This window comes from Balaenoptera physalus (genome assembly GCF_965194825.1).
Source record: "Balaenoptera physalus genome assembly, chromosome: 4".
NCBI classification, from domain to species: Eukaryota; Metazoa; Chordata; class Mammalia; order Artiodactyla; family Balaenopteridae; genus Balaenoptera; species Balaenoptera physalus.
This window is the reverse complement of record NC_138891.1, coordinates 18,858,337-18,884,341: the sequence shown is the minus strand read 5'-3', so window position 1 is coordinate 18,884,341 and position 26,005 is coordinate 18,858,337. Positions and strand designations below refer to the sequence as shown.

At 42.2% G+C, this 26,005-nt stretch overlaps 1 long non-coding RNA gene across 6 annotated transcripts in view; it reads left to right on the top strand.

Moving 5' to 3' along the window:
* Positions 1-18,035, top strand: part of LOC309659448 — a 75,645-nt gene extending 57,610 nt beyond the window's left edge. For 4 of the 6 annotated variants that reach the window (XR_014262808.1, XR_014262809.1, XR_014262812.1 and 1 more), the window contains 2 exons: positions 4,717-11,722; positions 15,730-18,035. This is a non-coding gene — a long non-coding RNA (uncharacterized lncRNA). The remainder of the gene's footprint in view (positions 1-4,716; positions 11,723-15,729) is intronic. The other 2 variants (XR_014262810.1, XR_014262811.1) reach the window with 2 other exon arrangements.
* The last annotated feature ends 7,970 nt before the right edge of the window (positions 18,036-26,005 follow it).

Here is a 26,005-nt window from a genome sequence, read left to right as displayed (position 1 = left end):
AGGAAGAGTAAACTGCCACCAGAACAGTTATGGTGACAGTGGTCATCTCTCCTAGAGGAGGGAGGGGTATGGGGTAAGTGAGGACAGTGGTCCTCCCTGGGAGAATGTTAAGGATGGAGATGGTTTGTCCTCTTACTCTCCTTGAGTATTCCCTCACAAGATTTTTGTGTGTGAGTGTGTGTGTGTGTGTGTGGTTGTTAACTTTTTATTTGAAATCATTTAAAACTTATAGTAAAGTTGCAAGAATAAGGGGAGAACACAGAACACCCATATACCCTTTCCCCATATTCACGTATCTTAACATTTTGTTGGATTTGCTTTATCGCTTGTGAGTGCGCATGTGCTAACACGTAAATACACGTACATAATTTCTTTTTTGAACAATTTGAATGAAGGTGGTATACGTCAGTGTGTATTTCCTAAGACTAAGAATAGCCTCTTAACCACAATACAGTTATCAATTTCATGACATTTAACATTGATACAATACTTTGATCTAATCTCTAATCTAATCTTTTTTCAGTTGACCCAGTAATGTCCCTTGTGGCATTTTCTCCCCACGGCTCTAGCATTCCAATTAGTTGTTATGTTTTTAGTCTCTTTATCTGGAACATTTCTATAGCCTTTCTTTGTCTTTGAAGACTTTGTCCTTTTTGAAGAATTCAGTCCTTTTTAATATATGTATACAGAATGTTCTTCATTTTTACTTTGTCTGATGTTTCTTTTTTTTTTTTTTAAACTTTGGGTTTATTTATTTATTTATTTATTTATTTATTTATTTATTTATTTATGGCTGTGTTGGGTCTTCGTTTCTGTGCGAGGGCTTTCTCCAGTTGCGGCAAGCGGGGGCCACTCTTCATCGCGGTGCGCGGGCCTCTCACCATCGCGGCCTCTCCTGTTGTGGAGCACAGGCTCCAGATGCGCAGGCTCAGCAATTGTGGCTCACGGGCCTAGTTGCTCTGCGGCATGTGGGATCCTCCCAGACCGGGGCTCGAACCTGCGTCCCCTGCATTGGCAGGCAGATTCTCAACCACTGCGCCACCAGGGAAGCCCTGTCTGATGTTTCTTGATGGTCAGCTTCAGGTTATAATACAGGCATAATCTTCAGATAGCATCACATCTGGAGGCACACAAAGTCCAGCTGCCTCCCATTGGTGATACTAATTTTGTTCCCCATCCTCCTCTCAGGAGACCCTTTAAGACCATGAAGACATTCTGTTCCTCCTCAACAATTCCCTCCAGATTTAGCAACCATCGATGATTCTTGCTTGGACCAATCTTTGCTCTGGTGGTTGCAAGATGATGATTTCCCACCTCCAGCCCTCCCCTCATTTGCCAGTCAGCATTTGGCACACCCTGTGATTCTGATTCTGTTATAAGAGCACCTTTCTTTATAGACCTCAGAAGGAATTGATTCTCATGATGTACAAATTTGAATTCTATTTTTGTATATAGGAATAGGATGTTTTACCCTTATACCTGAAACCTACTAAAATAAGATATTAAAGAAAAACATCTCCATCTTGGTTTTAAAATATTATATTCTGCTTAAATATGGTTTCAGTAGAACAAGGATTGTGAGTGAATTGGAGGTCTTTAGCCCTTATTAGACAAGCAAGTAAGAAAACGAACATTTGACTCTCATGGACAGAAGGGCTGGTTGAAGAAGGACTTCCTCTTTGTGTGAAATCATACCCTTCTCACTAGATTAAAAGAAAAACTACTTGTGTGTGTGTGTGTGTGTGTATATGCTCCACACCATGGGTGGTAGTATGTGGCATGAATCTAACCACTTTCTCTTTTTGGCTGTTGGCAAATGGTGTGGAGTAGAAGATCAGTCTCTCACACAGAAGAGCAGAATGATTAGACAGCAAGACTGTTAATTAGAATGTTAGGACATAGCAGGGCACCACCTCAATGAGAAGCTGTATGAAGGCAGCTAAGATTGTGGAAAGCTGGAGAGAAACTATGTGAAATATTTATTGGTGCCCAAATCTCTAACGCCCTGAAGAAACAAAAAAAGCCAAGTACCAACCCTAAACAGGATTTAAACTCTCAGGAAAGACACAGGATGAATTCTAGCTGAAGTTTTGGGCAAGTGCCAAGATTAGATTAAGCAGTGAATGATTGCTGTTAAAAGTAGCAATGAGGTATATGTATTTCTTTAATCTTGCTCTAAATGCTGTAATCAATTTTTATCTATAATAATTTGAGATGAATTGTCACGCTTTGTTAACATAATAAAGTATTCTATTTCTATAGAAAAAGCACAGAGGCATGGAAAAGCATGTTAACGTCTTTCTCCTGTGGGAAGCCTTTTGTTCCAATTTATGGTCACGGTCCAAGGCTGGGTCGGCCCAGGAGCAGCCAGCTCAGACTGTAGTCATGATTATAAGAGGGAAGGGTCCACATGTGCAAACTCCAAAACCCAAACCTGCAAAAGAAGGTAGCAAACAAGTTCCTTGGAAGAATGAGAGATGATGCCAGGGGCCATGAAGGGGCCAGGAGCCCATAGAGCCAGAAATCCTGCCCTGCACCTGATGGGTGTGTGGGGCTCTGAAGTCAGGGAGATGACTTTTGGCATAGAGATCAATTGAAAAGTTGGTGAAGTCTTGAATACGCCAGCCTCTTCTTCTAGATGTCTCCTATCCTCACAATGGGGCCAATCTGTTCCATTTTCCAAATCGCTTCCGCCATGTTCCTGTCCTTGCTGATGCCACACAGTCTAAACTACTAAGGACTGGGGCCCCGTTAAGAGAGTATTTTCCCCTAAGTGTTAGAAAAAGGTAAAGGGGCTTCCAGAAGAGATGCCTTAGAAACCGTTGATATACAGTGCAAAGGGTAGAGGCAAAAGCCCTTCTTTTTTTTTTTCTTAAATTTTATTTATTTATTTTTGGCTGTGTTGGGTCTTTGTTGCTGTGTGTGGGCTTTCTCTAGTTGTGGTGAGCGGGACCACTCTTCGATGCGGTGCATGGGCTTCTCATTGTGGTGGTTTCTCTTGTTGCAGAGCATGGACTCTAGGCGTGCGGGCTCAGTAGTTGTAGCACTCGGGCTCAGTAGTTGTGGCTGGAGGGCTCTAGAGCGCAGGCTCAGTAGTTGTGGCGCACGGGCTTAGTTGCTCCGTGGCATGTGGGAGCTTCCCGGACCAGGATCGAACCTGTGTCCCCTGCCTTGGCAGGAGTATTCTTAACCAGTGCGCCAACAGGGAAGTCCCAAAAGCCCTTTTTAATTAAAAAGAAAGCTGTTTGGAAGCCAGGCAGGGGACAGGAAAGTGTAAGGTGGAAGCACTGGCCACAACAGCCATATTGTTTGAATTGTAGCCCACCATTTCCAAGCTGCGTGATCTCGGGTATTAGTTACCTAAACTCTCCAGTCATTGCTTTTGCCATTCTCATCATAGAGTTAATAGCACTTACCTCTTGGTGCTGTGAGGAGTAAATTTAATAATTTATGTAAATCTCTTAGTACAAAGCTTGAAACACAATAAGCATTAAATAAGTGGTGGCCAGTGTTAGGAGCTATTATTGTCCTGCCTAAATTACAGTGCCTGGTATTGAAATGCCTATGCAATCTGTCTCCAGCCTGCCTACTTATCTTGTTTCCTGCCATTCATCCATTCATTCCTGCTGTATTTGTTCATCGTGAACTTGCACCTGGCTCTAGCTAGACCTGTGCCCATTTCTTCTCCTTCTTCTCACCTTCGTTCTTACTATGGCTTCCGGATGAAAAGCCCCTTCTCATGCTTTCATCTCACCCTCTGAGGCTCAGCGTAAGTCCCATTTCCTCCCTGAAGCCCTTTACAGCTATTTCTGCTCACTGTAGGCTCTACTGTTCTCTAAATCACGGTTGTAATTACTGTTTGTGTCAGAGTTTGGTGCTGGATTATATAGAGAAAAACTTTCTGTGATGGTGGAAATATTCTATAGTTGAATTGTCCAAAAAGTAGCCACTAACCTTATGTGGCTATTGAGCATTTTAAATGCAGCTAGTGTTATTAAAGGAGTTAATTTTAAATTCTTTTTCATTTTAATTAGTTCAACTTTACATTTTTTTAAAATATATTTATTTATTTATTTTTGGTTGTGTTGGGTCTTCATTTCTGTGCGAGGGCTTTCTCTAGTTGCAGCGAGTGGGAGCCACTCTTCATCGCGGTGCGTGGACCTCTCACTCTTCATCGCGGTGCGCGGGCCTCTCACTATCGTGGCCTCTCTTGTTGCAGAGCACAATCTCCAGACGCGCAGGCTCAGTAGTTGTGGCACACGGGCCTAGTTGCTCTGAGGCATGTGGGATCTTCCCAGACCAGAGCTCGAACCCGTGTCCCCTGCATTGGCAGGCAGATTCTCATCCACTCTGCCACCAGGAAAGCCCTCAACTTTACATTTTTAAGAAAATTTTTTATTGGAGTATAGTTGACATACAATGCTGTGTTAGTTTCAGGTGTACAGCAAAATGAATCAGTTATACATATACATAGATTCACTCTTTTTTAGATTCTTTTCCCATATAGGGCATTACAGAGTACTGAGTTGAGTTCCCTGTGCTATACAGTAGGTTCTTATTAGTTATCTATTTTATATATAGTGGGGTGTGTATGTCAATCCCAATCTCCCAGTTTATCCCTCCCCCTCTTCCCCCCTGGTAACCATACGTTTGTTTTTTACATCTGTGACTCTATTTCTGTTTTGTAAATACATTCATTTGTGCCATTTTTTTTAGATTCCACATATAAGCGATATCATATGATATAATGCCATTTGCAGCAACATGGATGGACCTAGAGATTGTCATACTGAGTGAAGTAAGTCAACTTTACATTTGAATGGCACCTTTGCCCAATGTGTCCACCATCTACCCTGATAAAAGCTCTTGTAAGAGGTACTACTCATGTGTTCCCACTGGCCTCCTGGGGCCAAACCAATTTTCTCTTCCCATGGTGTCCCTTTTGCCCATAGAGAAATCAGGGGTGGATTTCGGAAAAAAAGGAAAACATGGGATAGAGGGGCAGTGCTCAATCAGAGGAGGTGGATGTGAGCTAGACTGAAGCTGGGGTGAATGGGACGCAGTCTGATGCCTTCCATCTGTTTGTGAGTAATCCTGTAGAATTGTCTTCATTGTTCAGCAGGATTTACAGGAGCCCTGGTGACCTACTTGCCTTACAGCCTCACATGTGAGTGAAGTCTCTTGTGGTGGCCACTGAGTCATTGTGTCCGACCCGTGGACCTGACCCTTTCAGGGATCCCTGGAGATGGTGCTATAGCATCCCATTTGGCCTGGACCAAGCCTCTGCTTGGCTCTTCCTTCCAAACTTGACCTTTCTTAGAGAATCCTCAGATCTGGCTCTGATTTCAGACTCTTCAGAGCTGCCTCAGTCTCCTCCCTGTCTATCTTGAGTCTATTCTTCTGTATATCCCAATAGTTCATGAACCTTTAGAGATCACAGACCTCTTTGAGAAGCTGATGAATGCTATGGACACTCTTCTTAGGAAAATGCACACGGCCATATTCATTATGCAGTTTTGCTGACTGTTTTGGGAGGGTCACAGATCCCTTGAAGCCCAGGCCCAGGTCTGAGAGCCTTGGTTAAGAACACGTTCTTTAATCTGACCTTAGAGGTTTTTATATGCTATTCCTTCCTTTCTCAGCACCAGCTCAGCTCTAACTAATTCTGTACTTGTTGGGCAATGTTTGTATGACTGGTTGAGGGCTCTAGTTACCTCATGACAGGAACAGTCACTCTGAATAGCTAGGGGGAGTATTTCAGTTTCTATAAATATCTATCCTCATTTGTAGGTTAATAGATGAGCATTATGGCTTCTAAATCCTTTCCCCACCTTACAAAAGAGTTTTTAGAGCCTGGTGATATCTAGGTGAAATGATGAAATTCATAAAACAGCAGTACTGAGCTGCAGTCTCGGAGCTGAGCATGCCCTCTCCACACCCACCCTCATCACCTCCAGTTAATTAGAGGTTTCCAGCCCTGGATCTGTCATGTAGGATCATTCATATCCTCAGCTGAACTTTGAATGTGCACTTCTCTAACTTGGCTGGACTTTCTTCTGATCTCGCCTGATCCTCTATCTCACAGACCACAAAACTTTAGAGTTAGAGGACATGTTGAGACCATTTCTTGCAGAGGCCCAGGGAGGGAAGGGGCTGGTCCAAGGTTCCACAGCTGGTGGTGACAAGGCAGGGCTAGAACCCAGCTGCCTTCTTTTTTTGTTTTTTTCTTTTAATTTTTTGGCCATGCAGCATGGCATGTGGGATCTTAATTCCCCGACCAGGGTTCGAACCTGCGCCACCTGCATTGGGAGCATGGAGTCTTAACCACTGGTCTGCCAGGGAAGTCCCCAGCTGCCTTCTATACCAGCTCAGTCTCTCAATTTCTCTATGCTTTATGAGTGATTTGTCCTTGAGTTTTGGCTAAAATGACTTAGGAAGTAGAGTCTGTATCATATGTGTAGAGACACCCCATTGCATGCCTTGGCTATATTCTTGCAAATTTGATAATAGAGTGAATTTCAGTAAATTATATATTCTATCATGTCTTTCAAAGATTAGAGATGTATTCCTTCTGTAAAAGCTTTCAGCCTTGGGTATACACATGGATATAATAGAAAAAACCCATGTGCTTAGAGGGAAAATAATTTTCTGATGAAATATTCAAATAATGTTCAGAATAAACCAACACATATTAACGTGTGAGATAACAATCTTTTTGTCTAGAGGAAGATACAGCCTATTTCTTTAAATTGAATATGCATTTTTCTCTATCCACAGGTAAATATTCCTTTTGAAAATCTTTCTGCTCTCTGAGGGGTTTATCTTGCATGATTACTTTTAATTGTTTATTTAACAGCCTGGATTAGCTTGCTGCAATGTTTGCTTAGTATCTTGTGTAAATTCTTTGTCATTAAAACTCAGTTTTCCTGATAGCATTATTAAGATTTATTATTTCTATAAGTATGACTTTCTCTGCAGTGGGGTTTCTGTAAGTGGAATAGACAAAGAGGGAAGCAGTTATTTTGGTTTTTACTAGCCATGGGATAGTTTATTTTACAATTTAATTTTAAAAAACTCTAAAAGTTTATATGAGATAACATAAAGTTTTGGATGCTTTAGAAAGAAAGTCTGATGTCAGTTTTCCCTCAGTTTCTTGCCATGATTATCCTTCCCGGGGCCAAAATGATCATAGTAACTTTCTTAGCCTGGCCCTGCAGCCAGTACATTTTGTACTATAGATGATTCCAAGAGGAAGGAAGAGCTTAAACAAACGAGCTGCAGATACAATCCTCAAACTTTATATTAATTAATCATTTCAGCCTGCTCCTGCACTAAACTTTTAACTAGAGCAGCTAATAGGAAGCAAATGGATGGGTTTGAATTTCATCTCTTTTTGTTTTCCCTGCTCACTCTCTGGAAAAGGGGCTAATGAGCAGTGAAATGGCCAGGCATGAGCTGCAGAGGAGAGGACGCTCTGCCTGGGGAGCCTGCCGCTTTGTAATTGGCTCCTGAATTATCACAAGGTGCCCCATGGTTTTATGAAGGTGTCTGAAATGGCCAGGATCCAGCTTCAAGGGGAGTCAGGAGAAGAAAAGATGGTGTTCCAAAGGGAATGATGTCCACTCAGTCCATTGGATTGAAGCTGTACTCCCAAAGAAGGCTCCTTAGAGGAAAAACAGTGAAAGGCAAATATGGGTGTGCAAAGTATGTGTTTACAGTACAGATGCTGACACTGTTTAACCTAATAGCAAGCTGTTGCCTAAGCATCTTTCAGAGGGTAATTAAAAGGCTCCTACATGCACTGAAACCAATTATATTAAAATTTTATTTGTAGGGAGTGCTCAAGACTTAAGGTAAAAAAAATCAGAATTCATAACCCAGTGGAAGATGTCTTCCTGCCACGGGCAACAGGAATGCTGCCGAGGAGATCCCAGTTAAAGACCAGGGCTTGGTTACAAAGGCGGAGACCTCAAATCAGCTTTCCTCTGACCCAATCCAGGGCTACTTTAATGAGGGAAGGAAAAAGTTCATTACTGCAGCATTATTAAGTAGAAACTGGAAGAAAGAACTCGTTATTCCCTTGGAAAAAAAGACCAAAGAAATGATGTGGGCCTGCCTGAAGAAGTTTCAGTGGCAGAAGGGTTTGGAAAATCAATGTTGAGAGGCTTCTAAGAAGATGCTTTTTTTCTGGAGAGCTGCATTCTTTGGGCATAATAAATGGTTCATATTTGTTGTTTGTGTGTTTGTTCATTGCCAAAAAATCCAGCAGGTCAATCTGCATGCCCCAGCTGAATCCAGGAGAGAGGCATCCTTATTCAGATGCTGAATAAGGAGATTCAGCTCCTTATTCTCAGACTGTCACTGACTGACTGTGTGATCTCAGAGAAGTCACTTTCCTGCTCTGAGCCTCAGTATCCTAGGATCTGTAAAATGGAAGGAACACTTCCAGCTCTAAAAAGCCTCAATCCTGCTGTAATAATACTCTGGATTCAGAAAATGTCTCCTCTTCTAACCCCTAAATAATTTGGAAAATGCTGCCAGCCTTTAAAACCCCTCTATAATTCACAGGTATTAGTTTCTTCTTATTGCAGTTGGAGTTATGGAGAGTCAGTGAAGTTAAGTGGCAGGCACAAGGTGACCTTGCCATCTTTCAGAGGAGCATAAAGAACTGTACTCCTGACTTCAGCCCAGAGCTTAAGACATTCAGGCCCAAACTGCATGGAAAATGATAAAGATTCTGATGGAATTTGATGTATGGTGTTTTCCTTAATTAACCACGTCACATCAACTCAGTCATATGGGTCTTTCCATTTCCTCATCAGGCCTCTCTGCCCTTTTTGTTCTTTGACCAGAGTCCATCAACAGTAGCTGTAGCTAAAGATACCAGGATGTGAGTGATGTCATCTTTTGCTATATCTGTGGGGTGAGGGATGTGACGTGAGTGCCTGCGTATGTGGGGACAACTCATATATCACAAACTTCCTTCCCTGGAGGATGTTCTGACACCCATTCTCCACATTCCCAACCAGGGCTGTCTCCAAAGTCTGAGTGAAGAGACGTATTGGGCTGAAAACTTGGGGCCCTTTGCAAGGATGTATCTTTGGCTGGCAGCTCCCACCCATGTTTCTTGTCCCAACCAGTCAGCATTCTCTGCTCCAGGTCCCTGCCACAAGTCCTGTCAATGGTTCTGGGAGCTCCTGGGGGAGTTTCAGGTATGACTGGTACATGGGCATTTGATACTTTCACCACTTTCTCTCTCCAGCTCTGACTCATAGGATGCTGACTCTTGTCACTGCTGCTCTAGGTCTTGGTGTAAGTTGCTGGGCCTGGAGCTGAGGATGACTGAGAGTGTCATCTCTGGTTGTAGCCCATTACGCTTGAACCAAACTTCTGTACCTCCTTTCTCTCTTTTCTCAGGTAGGACTTACTTTATTTTATTTTTTATCATCCTTAATTATAGTTTACATTAATGTTTATATTGATTTTTTAAAAAATTCTTATTGGAGTATAGTTGATTTACAGTGTTGTGTTAGTTTCAGGTATACAGAAAAGTGAATCAGTTATACACATACATATATCCACTCTTTTTTAAGATTCTTTTCCCATATAGGCCATTACAGAGTACTGAGTAGAGTTCCCTGTGCTATACAGTAGGTTCTTATAGTTATCTATTTTATATATAGTAGGGTGTATATGCCAATCTCAATCTCCCAATTTATCCCTACCCCCTCTTACCCCCTGGTAACCATAAGTTTGTTTTCTACATCTGTGACTCTACTTCTGTTTTGTAAATAAATTCATCTGTACCCTTTTTTTAGATTCCACATGTAAGCAATAGCATATGATATGTCTTTCTCTGTCTGACTTACTTCACTCAGTATGACAATCGCTAGGATAGGACTTACTTTACAGCGTCCTTAGTTCTCCACATGAAGAGACCCCTCATATCTGAGTCTTCAGGCTCAAGCCGAAGTCCTCACCTCTGTGGATTCTAGATGTGGAGTCAAAGCTGCCCTCGAGCTCTTGATATCGGGGTCCATGATGCCCAAAGACAGTAAGGAGAACCCTCAGTTAGCTCGCTCTTCCCCCTGGTGGGAGAGCCTGTCTCTATGAGACAGGAGGGGAGGAAGGTATTTGGTCCCCACTTCTGTGGCTTGCTGCCCTCCCAGAACACACCCCAGGCTCCCTCTGACCAAAGAAAAAAGTGGAGAACTTGCCTCTGTAATGACCCTCTCATCTTTCTCTGCTTCTGCAATTCTTCAATGCCCGTTACTGGAAGTATGGTGTGTCCTTAAGCTCCACTTGCCTGCTAGGACTCTCCATCGTGCTGCTTATCTTGGCCTGGCCGCCATAGACAGGGCCTTGTGCTGGGAGCCTCTCCTCTTCCTTTCCTCCCCATCTGTCCAGGGTGCCACTCCATCAAGAGCTGATCTTTTCTGGAAAATGATAAGCTGAGATGTTGGATAATGATCATGACTATACCCTACCTCTTTAGCTGGCTGTTCCTGATGGAATGTGGTCAGAGCCGAGAGGTGATACCTACCTTTTGGGTTTCAGGACTGAAGACCAAGACCTTGCCATAAACATGAAGATGATAGCTCACCTGGGAATGGGTGGGGACCCTGCCTGTTGAGACAATCCACACAGGTGGCCCTTCACTTATCTCTTTGCCATCCTCCAGGGATCGTTATAACTAAAACTTATGGTTGGATGACTATTTATTTATTTATTTAATTTGGCTGCACCAGGTCTTTGTTATGGCATGTGGGATCTTCACTGAAGCATGTGGGATCTAGTTCCCTGACCAGGGATTGAACCCTGGCCCCCTGCATTGGGATTGCAGAGTCTTACCCACTGGACCACCAGGGAAGGCCCTGGATGACTGTTTAGACCCAGAGCGTGCTGCCTCTCTGGGAAGGCACTTGTGCCTGATGATATTTAAGATAATTCATGTAATCTGTCTGCTATAGAGTAAGGAAAGCTGACAGAAGAGATCAAGTCTGGGGCTTCATTCAGTAGGCAACAGAGGAGTTGAAGGTGGATATAATAGAATTAAAATGGTGACTAGTGGAAGTCATGGAGGCAAGAGAAGTGGGTGAGGATACAAACAGACAGAAGAGGGTATTGGAAACATTTGAGCCCAGTTATTTTAGGGAGATCTGGGTTATGGACACAGAGAAGTTTAAGGAGGAATAAGGCAAGTAGGTGGAGGGAAAGGTACTGAATAGATTGGAATGAACGTTCTCCTTGGAGGAATCAAGGTGAAGGTCATTGTTAGATTTAAGGACAAGGGCAAAGGGACTGCTCTGGAAATTCCAGACACTCATGCTCCCAGCAGTCCTTGGTGAGCAGATGGGAGGAAGGATGACTGAAAGAATGAATGAACACTGCCAGTAGACTCTCTGAGCTTACGAAGACTTGTTGGGTGAGTCAGAGTTATTAATATAAATAGTTACGGTGGCAACAATATGTCCCAGTGACAGTCCTATTTTAAAAATTAAATTAAAAATCTATTTAAAAATGTTGTTCTAAATCCTATGTGCATTCTCTTTTGCATTCTTTTGAGGACTCGAGTCTGTTATTTACAGTGTTTATTACTTTTAAGCATATGGGAGTACATATGATGTCTGTCCACTTGTTTTTAGAGCTGGTAAACAGACTGGGATCAGGACCAATATAATCACGTTCATTCTGCCACTGACCTTGCGCAGTGCTCTCCAAGGTCAGTAATGGTGGTTGGATTTTTGTCAGAATTGACTTGTTTTCAGCAGGAGCTGGGTCTCCCGCCTACTAACATTTGTAATCTCTCCTTACTACCTAGCCGGCGGTAAAATTACTAGTACAATTCCACCAGACAATGACTTTGTGATTTTCTACTTTTTTATTGATCAATAAACAGTTTTAAACCAAAAAACTCCACAGTGAGAATGGAAACTTATTTGGTACTTGTAACTACCTGCCTTGGAGAAGAGAGAGGGATTGGAAAGATAAGAGCCTTAGACTCCTGCTGCCTTCTTCTTTTTTTTTTTTATAAATTTATTTATTTATTTATTTATTATTTATTTTTGGCTGTGTTGGGTCTTCGTTGCTGTGTGGGCTTTCTCTAGTTGCGGCGAGAGGGGACTACTCTTTGTTGCGGTGCACGGGCTTCTCATTGCGGTGGCTTCTCTTGCTGTAAAACGCAGGCTCTAGGTGCATGGGCTCAGTACTTGTGGCTCGTGGGCTCTAGAGCACAGGCTCAGTAGTTGTGGCTCATGGGCTTAGTTGCTCTGCGGCATGTGGGACCTTCCTGGACCAGGACTCGAACCTGCGTCCCCTGCATTTGCAGGAGGATTCTTAACCACTGCACCACCAGGGAAATCCCTCCTGCTGCCCTCTTGATGGCAAAACCAATAGATGAAAATAGAAAAATGCAGTCATAGGTTAACAAAACGACTGACTACACTATGCTAAATAACCAATTGCTTTGCATGAAATTAACCCATTGTTTCCTTGTCCCCTGGATATATGTATCACCCTCTGTAAACTTCAAGAAGGCAGGCTTTGGCTGTTTGCCTTGTGCCAAACACAGTGCCTAGCCTAGAGTTAGTGTTAAGGAAAAAATAATAGAGCTATCAGGATTGACGATAAGAGGGTGAATTTATGTCTCTGTTATATTGAGACTTGTTTCTAGGAATTTCCTTGCATAACTTCGATCTCTCCAGCTACAGTTAAGGAGAGACCGTGGGCCCTGTGTGTTTTGTGTTTCCTATGGCAGCAAATTTAGTTTACGACCATGGAAATACCTCTAGGTAGTAATGACTGTGTTTCCAATGGTTATGGCTTCCCATCAACTTATTCATTTTCTTTTGGTTTTGTTTTTGGGTAAATAGAATTTTCTAAATAAGTTTAGAAAATAAGGCAATATTTTTTAGTAAAACCAAATCAGCAACCAGCTAAGGATAACAGAAAATTTGTGATTTGAATAGAAAACTGTTCACATGGGTGCATTTTGAAAGATGGCAGAGGTTTCTTCTCACATTTGTTGATATCATTTGTTTTAACCAAGGAGCATTTGGAGGTAGGTTGAAGTGAATGTGTGTGTGTGTGTGTGTGTGTGTGTGTGTGTGTGTGTGTTGAGCAATGCTGAGTCATTTGCTTTTCTGATAAGAAATGTTGAGAAACAGTCGACTTTTGGTTTTCCTCTTTTCCAAGGGGACATCACTGACAAACACCTGTTGTCTGTGTAATGCTTAGAATTCAGAAATGGCAAATACAGTGATGACACAGCAGGGTATCAAGGAAAAGGGAAGGATAGAAGAGCTAGTTTATAGTTCATCAAAGTAAGAATACTCTTATCTTCCTTGAATAAAACATGTGCTTTAACTCACCAAATATGGAATTACAGACATTGGGACCTGGAAGGGCCTTGGCAGCCTCTCTTTCAGTCTGCTCATTTACACACAAGGAAACAGATCCGGAGCAGCTCAGGACTGTTTGAAGTCACACAGTGAGTCAGTGACAGAGCCCTCCCACTCTGGACTCCAGCCACACGTTGTGAAGAGGGATCGCCACCCCCGATTGTCCTCTACCAGGACATCCGCAGGAAACAAATCTGTGTTCCAGTTACAGATGGGACTCAAGTGGCCTTTCCCTCCATGCCTTTGCTGGTCTGTTTTCTCCAAGTGGCTTCCTCAGGTTGCTGGGTACCTTGGGGGGCCCCTTTCCAGGACATTGACAAGAAGCCTGGGGATAGAGCCTGGAGGGAGGTTAATTGCCATGCGACACTCAACCCACTTCTCCACATTGAGAAGGTTGTCCAGTGCGCATGGGCTCTGTGTGTCACGGCTGCAGCCCAGCAGACCTAGTAGCAGTGAGGCATAAGGCCTTTCACTTAGCCAACTGATGAAAACTCTGTCCTTTTCAAAATGTCCCAGAAAGCTAAAATAACTCATATTTCCCACGCAACGTTAGAGCAGATTTATGCCCCTTTAAGAACACATGTGGTGCAAAAAGAGGAAGGGAGAGAGGGCCTAAAGTTTTACATATGGCACCAAGGTAATCCTAGCCGAGTTGGCTCCTCTCCGGAGAGCGCCTGCAGGGTATAATTAGAACAGAGATAGCCATCCCCACAGATCTACACTTGAGCAAATTGTGGCTATGACAAAATTGGAACCAAGGCTAAATTTATCAATAATGGGGTTTAAAAAAAGAAGACAAATGAATTTGAAATTTCTCCTTGTTTATTTTAACGTGCAGAAAATTTTCTAGCTGATTTATGCCACAGCTTCAGTGTATTTTTCATTTTTTATTTATTTTGCAGTTAATTGGATTTCCAGCTTTTGCAGCCAGCCACTGCAATTGATCCCTGCAAAGATGGATTTATTGCTTAGGCAGGCAGAATTCTGACAATCTTCAGAGGTTGGAAAATAAAAGAAAACAGCGCATACGGAGAGCACTGTGGGTCACCATTGGGTCAGATCAGCAAGATATGTTACAGCTGGCAGGTTTATGCTAGAACTTCAGCACAAGCAACCTTCCTAAATGAGCAGCACCAGGATCCAGTGGAGTATTTTGTAGGATATTGTCAGTGATCCATGCTTAGGAGGAAATGTAGCTTAAGTTGGAGACACCAAGGTAGATGTCAGATCCCAGATAGGTTGGACCCATGGCTGGAAAATTATTGATAGCTAAACTTGAATGTCACACCTTTGGTGGCTCAATAAGGAATGGGACCTTATTTTTGCTGTTAGGTGGTTTTGTTTGAATGGCGTAATGGCTCAGGGGGCAGAACCAATATGGAACTCATGCCTTCAGCTACTCTTTGCAGAAGGTTCTGGAAATTTGTCAGCTGATAAGCAGCAGAACATTGCCCTCAGCCTGCAAAGGTCAGACATCCATTCAACCATTCCCCTAGCCATGCATCCATGCATCCATGCAATAATTTTTTTTTATTGAGCCCCTACTATATGCTAAGCCCTTTGTTTGGTGCTGAGCATAGAAAATGAATAATAAAAAAATATAGTCCCTACCCTCATGGAGATTCTAACCTATTGGGCAAGTACTAGTTACAAGTTTGCTGAGAATTAGTAAAGAGAAATTCAGGAAGCTGCAGTTACATATTACAGGTCGACCTACCCTGATCTGGGGGTTGGGGAAGTCTTCCAGGAGGAAATGCTGTGAGCTGAGAACTGAGAGACTGAATATACAAATAGACACTTGTCAGATCATATGTAAAATAGAACTCTGACACATCATCTGCAGCAATCAGCCCAGGAAACCAGCCTATTATCTACAGTAACCAGCCTGGGCGGCCAGCCTGCTATCTATGTCATACTTATAGGAAGTCAGACCACTCTCTCTAACAACCAGTCCAGGAAGCCAAACAATAACTCATATAACAATTGGCCCCAAATGGCCAGGACTTGATTAATAACTGACAGCTTCCCTAATTTTTGTCCTTACTTCCAACTTAGGATCAAGCAGAGAAAGCCAAATCTGTACTCCTAACCAATCACATAGAATGCCCTACTTCTAGTTTTCCCACCTACAGCTTTCCCTTGCCAACAGCCTCCAATAAAGGCACATGTGAAACCTTCCCTTTTTCTGTTATAAAGCTTTCCTACTCCTCTGCCTGCCTTTGAGACTGTCAAAACTCAAGAGGTAGTGGCTGACTCTCTTGCTATAGCAAGCTCTGGATATATAGCTTTTGCTTGTTCTCATTTGGTTGGGCTTTGTTTTTTTCCACAGACCTGAAAAATGAGCACGTGTGGGCCAGACGGTGGTAGGGAAAAGAGTGTTCCAGGAGATGGAACAGCACATGCAAAGACTCTAAGATAAGAAAGACTAAGGCGGGCTTCCCTGGTGGCGCAGTGGCTAAGAATCTACCTGCCAACACAGGGGTCACAGGTTCAATCCCTGGTCCAGGTAGATCCCACATGCCACGGAGCAACTAAGCCCGTGTGCCACAACTACTGAGCCTGCGCTCTAGAGCCCATGAGCCACAGCTACTGAAGCCCATGCACCACAACTACTGAAGCCCACGCACCTACATCCCGTGCTCTGCAACAAGAGAAGCCACCTCAGTGTGAAGCCCGTGCACTGCAACAAAGAGTAGTCCCTGCTCACCGCAACTAGAGGAGATCCCACAGGCAGCAACAAAGACCCAACACAGCCAAAAATAAATAAAATAAGTAAATAAATTTATATATTAAAAAATGACTAAGGCACACTTTTCAAATTGACGAGTAGAACATGACTGAAATGTGGAGGGTGTGGGAGAGACTGGCTTGAGATGTGGCTGGACATAGGGTTTTTGGGGGGAGGGTTGGGATGCTGCAAGGCCTTGTGAGCTGTGTTGATGATTTTGGCCTTTTTCCTAACCAGAGCATCATTTATGGCTGATCCTTGGGATTTTTCTTCTTAACTAGTGCATTTCCATTGTGACTGGTCTCCAGCTCCTGTCTGCTGCTCTTTATGTGAGCTGCTTACATCCTATCTGTGGGCCCACCTGCTTTGAGAACTCCTCGTTTTCCGTTGCCATTGTTTTTGTGAGGCAAATGTGTCTTGCTGTGTGAGTCCTGCTCTATGCCACGACCAGCTTCCCTGTCCTTCCGGGCAGTGATAAGGTGAGCCCTGGCTTGTCCAAGCTGCTCTCTGGGCCTGGGCCCAGCTGAGCCTAGGGGGAAAGGTCAGCGGAGCAGAGACTGGGACTTATCCCCATATCTGTTCTCACCTTCTTCTACGGTCATAGAACACACCATCAACTAGATTAGAGGTATTTCCCAGTCTCCTTTGCAGTTCAGTAATAGGCTTTTGTCCAAGGTCTGGCCAATGGAATTTGAGGGGAAGTGATACATACAACATCTGTTTCTTTTTCTTTTTTTTTTTTGACCGTGCCATGTGGCATGCAGGATCTTAGTTCTCCGACCAGGGATCGAACCCGTGCCCCCTGCCTTGGGAGAGTGGAGTCTTAACCACTGGACGGCCAGGGAAGTCCCTACAGTATCTGGACATGCACGTGAAAGACCAGGGAGTGCCCTCCCCTTCCTGCTGGCTGAAGTGTAGGGGTGGTACTGGGGAGTTGTTTTGGACCATGTGTACCAGGGATGGCAAAACAACCAGAAAGAGCATCATGACTGATGGGGACTGCTTACATGTGGAAAGTTAGGCAAGAGAGAAATATATTTTTATCTTATTCAAGTCACTGTTATTTTAGTCTCTGCAACAACAGATGACCTATACTGTATCTTAATTCAGTAGTTTTCAAAGTGTGGTTCCAGAACCTCTGGGGCAGGGGGTTGTGTCTCTGAGACTCTTTCATTAGACTCATCACAGTACTGACACTTTATTTGCCTTTTTTATTCTCATTTTCTCATGAGTATATAGCTGAGTTTTCCAGAGGCTACATGATGAGTGATATCACAACAGACTGAACGCAGAAGCCGATACGTGAATACAGCTGTCTTCTATTAAGCCAGATATTAAAGAGCTTTGCAAAAGTAAAAAGAAAAAGTCACTCTTCTCAATAAAATTTTTCTGAAAATATAAAAATATTTATGTTTACATCTTTATTATTGCCATTTTAAAACAAATGCATGAAGAAACAATTTTTTTTCCATTTTAATTTCTAATGGTAAATATGGAGAGATATAACCCACATGTATAAAAGCACTTTGGGATTGTTGCTAACAAAGTCCAAAGTGTTTGAGAACCACTGTCCTAACTAATCCAGACAGCCAGACATTCGCTGTTCATCAACAGTTAGCAGCTCCAGGTCCTGTGCACCTGTTGTTTTGGGGTCAGCTGGGGTGCCTGCCCCTCCTTCCTCTTTCTGCTCGCTGCTTCTGCTCTCTTCTCTCCTGGTGTCCTTTGATTTTCCAGGAATTGACTTCAGTTGACACAGAATCCACTGAGTATTTCTTCCCTCCTCCTTCATCCTTCATTGCTTCATCCATTCACTCAATAATGAAGCCCCTAAGACGGGCTAGGGCTGTGCTAGGTGTGGAGGTCAAGGATGACCAGAACACGGTGGCTACTTTGGTTTGGCTCACACTCGGACAGTGGAGAGAGGCTGTGAATGAGCAGTGGCAGCCCAGACAGCACAATAGTGGATTGTAGAGGGCGTGGAAGTGATGCAGAGAAGGGGATGATCAGCTTTGCCCCGGGGGCGTGGGACGTGGGGTGGTGCATCAGGAAAGCTTTAAGGCAGAGGTGACTGTGCAGGAACCTGAAAAATAAATATTAATTAGCAAATTTCTGTGTAAGGAGTGCAAGGAGGGGGAAGGGCACACAGGCAGAGGAAAGCACAGGGGGAAGGGCACGGTGACTTCATAGGGCAAGGTGTTTTTTGAAAAGTCTAAGTGGTTCATTATGGGCTGAGAAGCTGGAAAGGGGCCAGGACCCATTACGTAAGGATAAACAATTTGGCTTTTACTCTTAAGGCAGCTGGAAATCACAGAATAATTTTAAGTGGAGAGCGATGTGATCATATTTGATTTTAACAACTGTAGCGAAGGTTTTTTCACCTTGTTTAGGGGTTGTGTGCATTTGCTTCCAAGAGATGCTGCTATATTTCAGCATGACTAGTGGGTGGGGCCTCTCTGGAGAGAACCCTTTATTCAACTCATAGCAGGCAATTAAAGTCCCTCCATTTTTGAGGGGAGGAGAAGGACAAATGATTCTGAGTACTGATGGCAAAGTATGTGTCCTTTTGATTCCCCTGTTTGCATAGACCCCCCCAGGCATTAGTGTCTAAACTCTAGGGAGGGAGGGGTTATACAATAATTAGAAAGAACTGTTTTTGTCTGTAATTATGACTACTTAGCAGTTAAAGCTAATTATGCCTTTATAAGTTTGTGATTAATTATAAACCTTTTCGAGCACTTTAATATGTCTAGGCACCTTTTATGCTACATGTATTAGTGCATGTAATCCTCACAGCAGCCCTTTCAAGTAGGTCCTATATTATCTCCCTTTTTATGAATAGGGTATTGAGACACAGAGAATTTATGGGATTAAACGAACATTGCAGCCTGGACCCTGAGGCTGCACTCTTGACTGCCACCCTGCGCTGCCTTCTGGTCCAGAGCAGGGGACTCCATGCAATAGTCTGGGGGATCTGCAGAGGCTGGAGGTCCTGCAGGGTAACTTCATTACTGTCATAATTTTTCTTTACTCACCAAGACCAGAGTGACTGGAGAACATATGGCTTAGAAGTCTGACCAGCAGCTTCAACATCACCTGGGAACTTGTTAGAAAGGCAGATTCTGGGGCCCCGCCTCAGACCTATTGAATCAGACATGCTGGAGTTGGGGCCCAGCAAACTGTTTTTCACAATCCCTCTGGGTGATTCGGATGCATAGTAAAGTCTAGAATTATTGGATTTGAGATACATCCCGGGGTGCAGGTGTGTGTGGAGGAAGGGGTGGAGAACAGATCGGAGGGAAAGACTGGAAGCCAGCAGCCCATTTCTGAGGTTGTTGCCGTTGCCAGGATGAGAACTCAGAGCCTGAAATCAGATTCGCAACATGAGCTGCACTTTAGAATTATCTGGGGAGCTTTTAAAACGTACCAGCACACTGGCTTCACCCCAGACCTATTAGATCAGAATCTCTGTGGGGGGGGGGGATAGAACCCTGGCATCAGTTTTTTAAGAAAAATTTCCCCCGGTGATACTTATGTGCCACTAGGGCTAAGAATCAGTGGTTCTCAAACTTGAAGATGCATCAAAATCTCCTGGGGAGCTTGTTAAACGGACGCTATTGAGCCCTACTTCCAGAGTTTTTGATTCAGCAGGTCCGGACTGGAGTCTGAAAACCTGTATCTCCAAGTTCCCAGATGATGCTGAGGCTGCTGGTCCAGGGACCACACTTTGGGAATCATTGCCTTATAAGTTCACCAATAGCCCTAGCAGGTTAAGCAGAGTGAAGGCTGTGGAACCAAACCTGGAGGGGAGCTGGAGGGCCCCTCCCTCTGCAGTTAACTGGGTCGAGCTGATATATCAATGTGCCTATGACGTGATTTATCTTGCTGAAGATGTGAAAAATTGTAGTTAATTATCTAGATATTTTTACCTGCCAGACATGTTTATTACTTAAATTTTTAGACCTAAAATTTGCCTTTCCCCAGTACAGTGGCTGCTTGAGATTTGATAAAGAAAGCCTAATTTTCAGATATTTCTCAGTTTTGTCCTTTAAAGGATTTCTCCTACATATGAACTTGCAACATGCAAGTATTCTGAGGGAAGTGCTAAGGTTTGAGTTATCATTTTAGATGTATAGTCAGAAATCAGGCTTTTAGAATGATCACAGTTATGGGGCTTCCAGTATAATACTCATTGCTCAAACAACTTATGAAAATAGTCCAAGGCAATTTAACTTTTATTTCCTCTATAGAGCTTGTCACCATTTATTAATCTTAATTCCCCTCAACATCACATATCAGATGAAAGAGCGATTTTTCTCCTTTGTTTCCATAGCATTAATATTTAAATGGCAGAGTATGATACTCATAAACAGCTACAGAGGGGAGGAATATTCCTAGGAAGGAAAACCTGGACTAAATGCCACCTCAAGGCTTCTTCCTTAAAAAACGCCCCAAACGAAGCCAAGAAAACATGCCCAGTACACCTCCCAGTACAGGATAGAAAGATGAAGAAGCATCACTTGTGAAATGAATAACATTACGTAAAATGAATAACATTGTTTCAGAGATTTCCCTTATAAGACTGAAGAAACATTTGGGGAGGTGGAGGTGGAAGGCGGTGCAGGTGGCTATGCTGGCAGAAGTCCTTCTGCTTTGAACGTGAGTGCAGCTCACAGAAGAATCCAAAGCACGTTCCCTACTTGTTTTGTGGCTCCAGGAGGGAATTCAGTTTTATTACTTTAGATATCTATCTGGCATCACTCATGTGCTAGGCTCTGGGCTACATGTGGCAGGAACACCAAGATAGATGAAGCACAACCTCAGCCTTCAAGCAGCTGGTAGAGAGGATCAGATAAAAGCCCAAGTCGGGTGGGACACACGCCAGGGAAAGATGTAGACAAAGTGGTCGGGTACATCATGGGGGCAGGGGGGAGACTGGGAAGGCATTGGAAGATAGGATACTTGCAAATGGAGATCAGAAATTTGGGTAAAGGGAGCAGAACTGATTCACTATATGTTTTCAAATCATTCATTGAGCCCTTACCTTATGAAAGGCACTATGCTGGGTTCTGAGGATATAAACATGAGTAAGACTTTTTCCTGCTTTCAAGGAGTGGGGAAAACAGGCAAGGTAAATTACAGTGCAGCAAAGGCTTCCTGGAGGAAGTCCTAAGCTGGGTCCTAAAGAATGAGTGGGGCTTATTCAGAAAAAGATGGAAGGAAGTGGGGAAGGGAAAGCACACTATTGAGAGAGGAAACAGAAGGTACAAAAACCTTGAAGAGAGAGAGAACCAGGTGATTGTGGAACTGCAAAGGGCCCAGGATGGCAGAGGATAGAGTGTTAGGACAGGTAAAACAGGAGATGAGGCTGAGGTGTCATGGCGGCCAGGTCAAAAGGGGCCTAGCTTTTAGACATTTGCCCATGCAAAGGGTTTAGGCTTTTTCTACAAATTATGGGGAACCACTAAGGGATTTTAACATGGGTATTGTGTGAGAATATTTAAAGTTTAGACAGACTATTCTGGTTACGGCCTGGAAGAGGGTTTGATAGAAGGCAAGACTGGAATCAGGTGATGATTTAGGAACCTATGGCAGTAAGAGAGGTAAGAGAAGATGGGCCTTGGTAGAGTGGGTGGAAAGAAGGGTTGGGGTAAAGTTATATCAATGAGCTAGAATCAATAGGATTGATTGGCTGAGAGGGTGTGTGGTAGGAGAGAGAGGCTCAAAAATGACTCCACATTTTTTGGCTTGGGCCACATGGTGGTGGTGTCATTTATAAAGTCTGAAAATAAAGAAGGAATAGGCATGAGTTGAGAGAGGAGACTAGATGATGAGTTTTGGACGTGCTGAGTTTGTGGAGCATTCAGATCAAAAGGTCCAACAACCACAGTTGGATACATGAGTCAGGATAGAGATCTAGACAGTGATTGAAGCAGTGGAACTAGAAGAGATCACCCAGGATGAGTGTAGAATGGAAAGAAATAAGAAAAGCATGCTTTCTACTACCACTTCTCTTTAACACTATATTGATGGTTCTAGGTGGTTCAATAAGGGAAGAAAAAGTTATTAGAGGCACAGGGATTGGAAAGGAGAAAACAAAACAGTCTTTTATTTGCAGATCATATAATAATTTACACAGAAAACCCAAATTACCCTAAAGACAAGTTATTAGAAATAATAGGAGAGTTTAGTAATGTGGCTGGGTATAAGATTAATATAAAAATCAGTTGCATTTCTCTATACCAGTAAAAACTATAAAACAAAATTAAAGAGAAAACAAAATCTACAAAAATTATCATAGAATATCGAGTATCTAGGCATAATCTAACATAAGATATGAAAGACCTCTGCAGGGAAAATTATAAAAGCTTATTAAGAACAACTAAAAAAGACCTAAATAAGAGAGGAAGATATTATATTATGAATAAGACAATATTATAAATATTTCAATTATTATCTACAGATTCAGTGTATTTCCAAACAAAATCCCAGGTTTTTTCATGGTACTTGATAAAATTATTTCAAAATTCACATGAAGGGATAGAAGGCCAAAAGCAGTCAGGATATTTCTGAAAAAGGAAGAGTGGAGAGGAAGGATTGTGTGAATTGGTACAGGAATAGGCAAATAGACCAGAAGAATAGACTAGAGAAACACAGATGAAACTTTGCTTTCATGTGACAGAGGTGACATATCAGATCAGTAAGAAAGAAAGAGCAATCAATAAATAGAGTTGGGAAAAATTAGTTATCCATTATCCATGTGGAAAAACATAAAATTGGATCTTTGCCTCATGTTATATGAATTCCAAATGGATTAAAGATTTAAATATCCTTAAAGAAACTGATAGACAAGTTATAAGCTTAGGTAAATATTCATATATACAGAACTACAAAGGATTAACATCAAAATATGTGAAAAAACTCCTACATATCAGTAAGAAAAGCACAGACACACACACATCCCCTAGTAGAAAAAAGGGAAAAATATGCAAACAGAAAAATTACCACATGACCAATAAACTTGTGAAGAGATGCTCAACATTATTAACGATCAAGGAAATGCAAATCACAACCACTATGAGGCATCATTTTACATTCATTAATTAGGTAAAAATTAAAATGTTTGATAATGCCAAGTTGGAGTACAATAACTTTGGAAAAGAGTTTGACATTATCTCCTAAAGTGGAACATGTGATCAGTTCAGAAAAGAGCGTAGAATTCTCTTCTAAAGTTGAATATTCACATTTCCTGTAGCCCCAGCAATTCAACTCATAGGTGTATACCCCAGAAAAACTCTCGTACATGTACAACAGGATACATGAAGAAGAATGATCATGGTGGCATTGTTTACAATAGGAAAAACCTGGAGACAACCTAAATGTCTAACGTTAGGAGAGTGGGAGAACAAATGGTAATATATTCACACAACAGATTATTATCTGTTATTATCCCAAAATAAATGAACCACAGTAACTTGCAACAATATGGATGAATCTAAACAACATCACCTTAAGGAGAAAAAGTAATTCTCCAAAGGTTATTTACAGTATGATTCCTCCTTAAAAAAGTAAAGTAAAAATACTGATATATATGTTTATATATATATATATATTATATGTGTATATATATATGCACAATGTGTATGTATAGTATACATTTTGCATATAATATCCATTATATATGTACGTATATAATAAATATAAATGCAGTAAAACTATATACAAAGGAAGGGAAGGGAACGAACCTGGGATTCAAAAGGATGCTTATCTTATGCGGGGAAAGGAAACAGGAGGATGGAACGAGGGGAAAAGCACATGGTTAGAAGTAGATCTTTGTTAAGATTCTAGTTTTATTTTTTGGATGGTGCATTCATGAATGTTTAATACATTATTAAAAATAACTAAATAAAAGTAGCTCAGGCCTGGACCAGTGATGAGAGAATCATCAGTCAAGGATTATGATGAATCCAATACTGTGCATCTGAGGTCCAATTAGAGAAAAATGATTTTCTTGAATGAATGAGTGAATAGAAAATCATCAGTGACAGTGATCAGAGAGAAACCTGATACAGGCAGATCTTTATCACACTACTGAATTCTATAATAGCATGTCCTTGTTATGGCATCTCTTTAGGGGACTATAAGTAAACTCGAGGAAATTTTGGAAAAACAAGTTATTAGGTAAGGTATGACTTGTCTAAAAATGTTCCTGGGTCATTCTTAAAAATGATACCATTTGTCATCCCTGTATAGCTTTAGGGATACAGTCCTTCTACACTTCCTGCTGTGTTTTTGCCCTGAAATTAAAGTGAACTGCTATTGGACGATTTGCAATTGAATTATATGATCTAAGTCATGTGGACCAAAGGAGACATATTTAAAACATGATCTTTCTATTTCTGATTGTTTAAAATAGTGAAAGCATCCAGAGAATTAACAAAACCCCAAATTTCTAATATGGTACTTTCAGAGTATTTTAAATTTTATACAAATCACTTTCCTTTACACCATAATTACCAACTAAAATTTAAACCAACTTAGATTTTACCCCTAGTGTTTTATTAGACTGTTTCTTTCTCTCTCCTCCTGAATCTTGTCATGTTGCAGTTAGGTTGCTTCATCTGAAACCCCCGCTGTGGCCTGCCCATTTCATGTGACCATCAGAGACCCCAGTAATGGGATGGTCTCAGCTCATGGAAGTACAGGCTAGCTATGGCTGACTGTTGACCCAACTTTATGAGAACAATTCAGAAATAGTTTTCTCATTACACAGCGATATCGGCCCTTTACTTGCCCTAATGAGTTGTTCAAAAGAATGAAGGACTAGAAAGGAAAACTCTTTAGAAGGAAACAGCCTTAAACATCCCTCCTGTCATTTTTCCCCACAACTTCCTTTCAAGTAGGAACTTTTCTCCTTATGACTGAGATGCACTCTAATGAGTTTATTCACACACGTTTGCTCTCACCCTCCCATTTTGAGGCAGAAGTGTGCTGGGGGGTGGGGACCATGCTGTGTGTGTTGGGGGTCAGAACACCTTCCTGGGTCTGGACATTCTCATAGCCACACATTCATTGGTTCTGAACTCTTTTCTCCCATTAAAAAAAAAAAAAAGCCAGCCAATCACCAGCTGGTAGTTTCCATTTCTCCAGAATTGTGCCTGGGCATTATGGGCTTGAGGTAGAATTATATCCTTTAGTTGCCTATTTAATTTCTACCTGTTCACTAGTTAGTAAAGTTTCTGGGGCAGCACCAAAAAGCAAAAGAATCCTAACTGTGCATGACACAGGTGCCTGACCTCACTGTGGCAAATTCCCAAATTTCTTCAGTGAAATCCCTTTTAAATCTTAGATTTCATTTTAAATGTTCTCTTGTAAAGGATAAATGTTTTTTTTCAGATAATGACAATGGAAATGCCATTTCCAAGGCAGATAAAATGCTCCACTAGATTGTAAGCCCTTGGAGGAGAGGGTTATGCTTTGTATGACTGTCTCATTGGCACCTAGCTCCAGTCATGATATGTAGTAAATTTTAGAGACTGGAGGTGAGATGGTTGAGTAATGTGATGATTTCATAGCCTGGATACTCAAGTCATACTCTGCCAGTCTTCCCTATCTTCCAAAGGTCTTCCTGGGGATGTTAATTGAAAGTACTATTCAGATAAGCAACCTAAGTCCCAATTTAGGACTCTGTGATAAAACTGGGAAGGAGAAAATGGGGCCTCTCACCTCCCCAGCGCCCCCTAACCTGAATCTTAGGACTGTAATGCTCAGACATGCCCATGAAGAGATATAGACAAAGAGCAGAGAAAGGTGGCTTGTCCCAAGAGAGTCTCTGGGAACATTTCCCAGCCAGTTCTCAGAGTACAAGAGGAAGACTAAT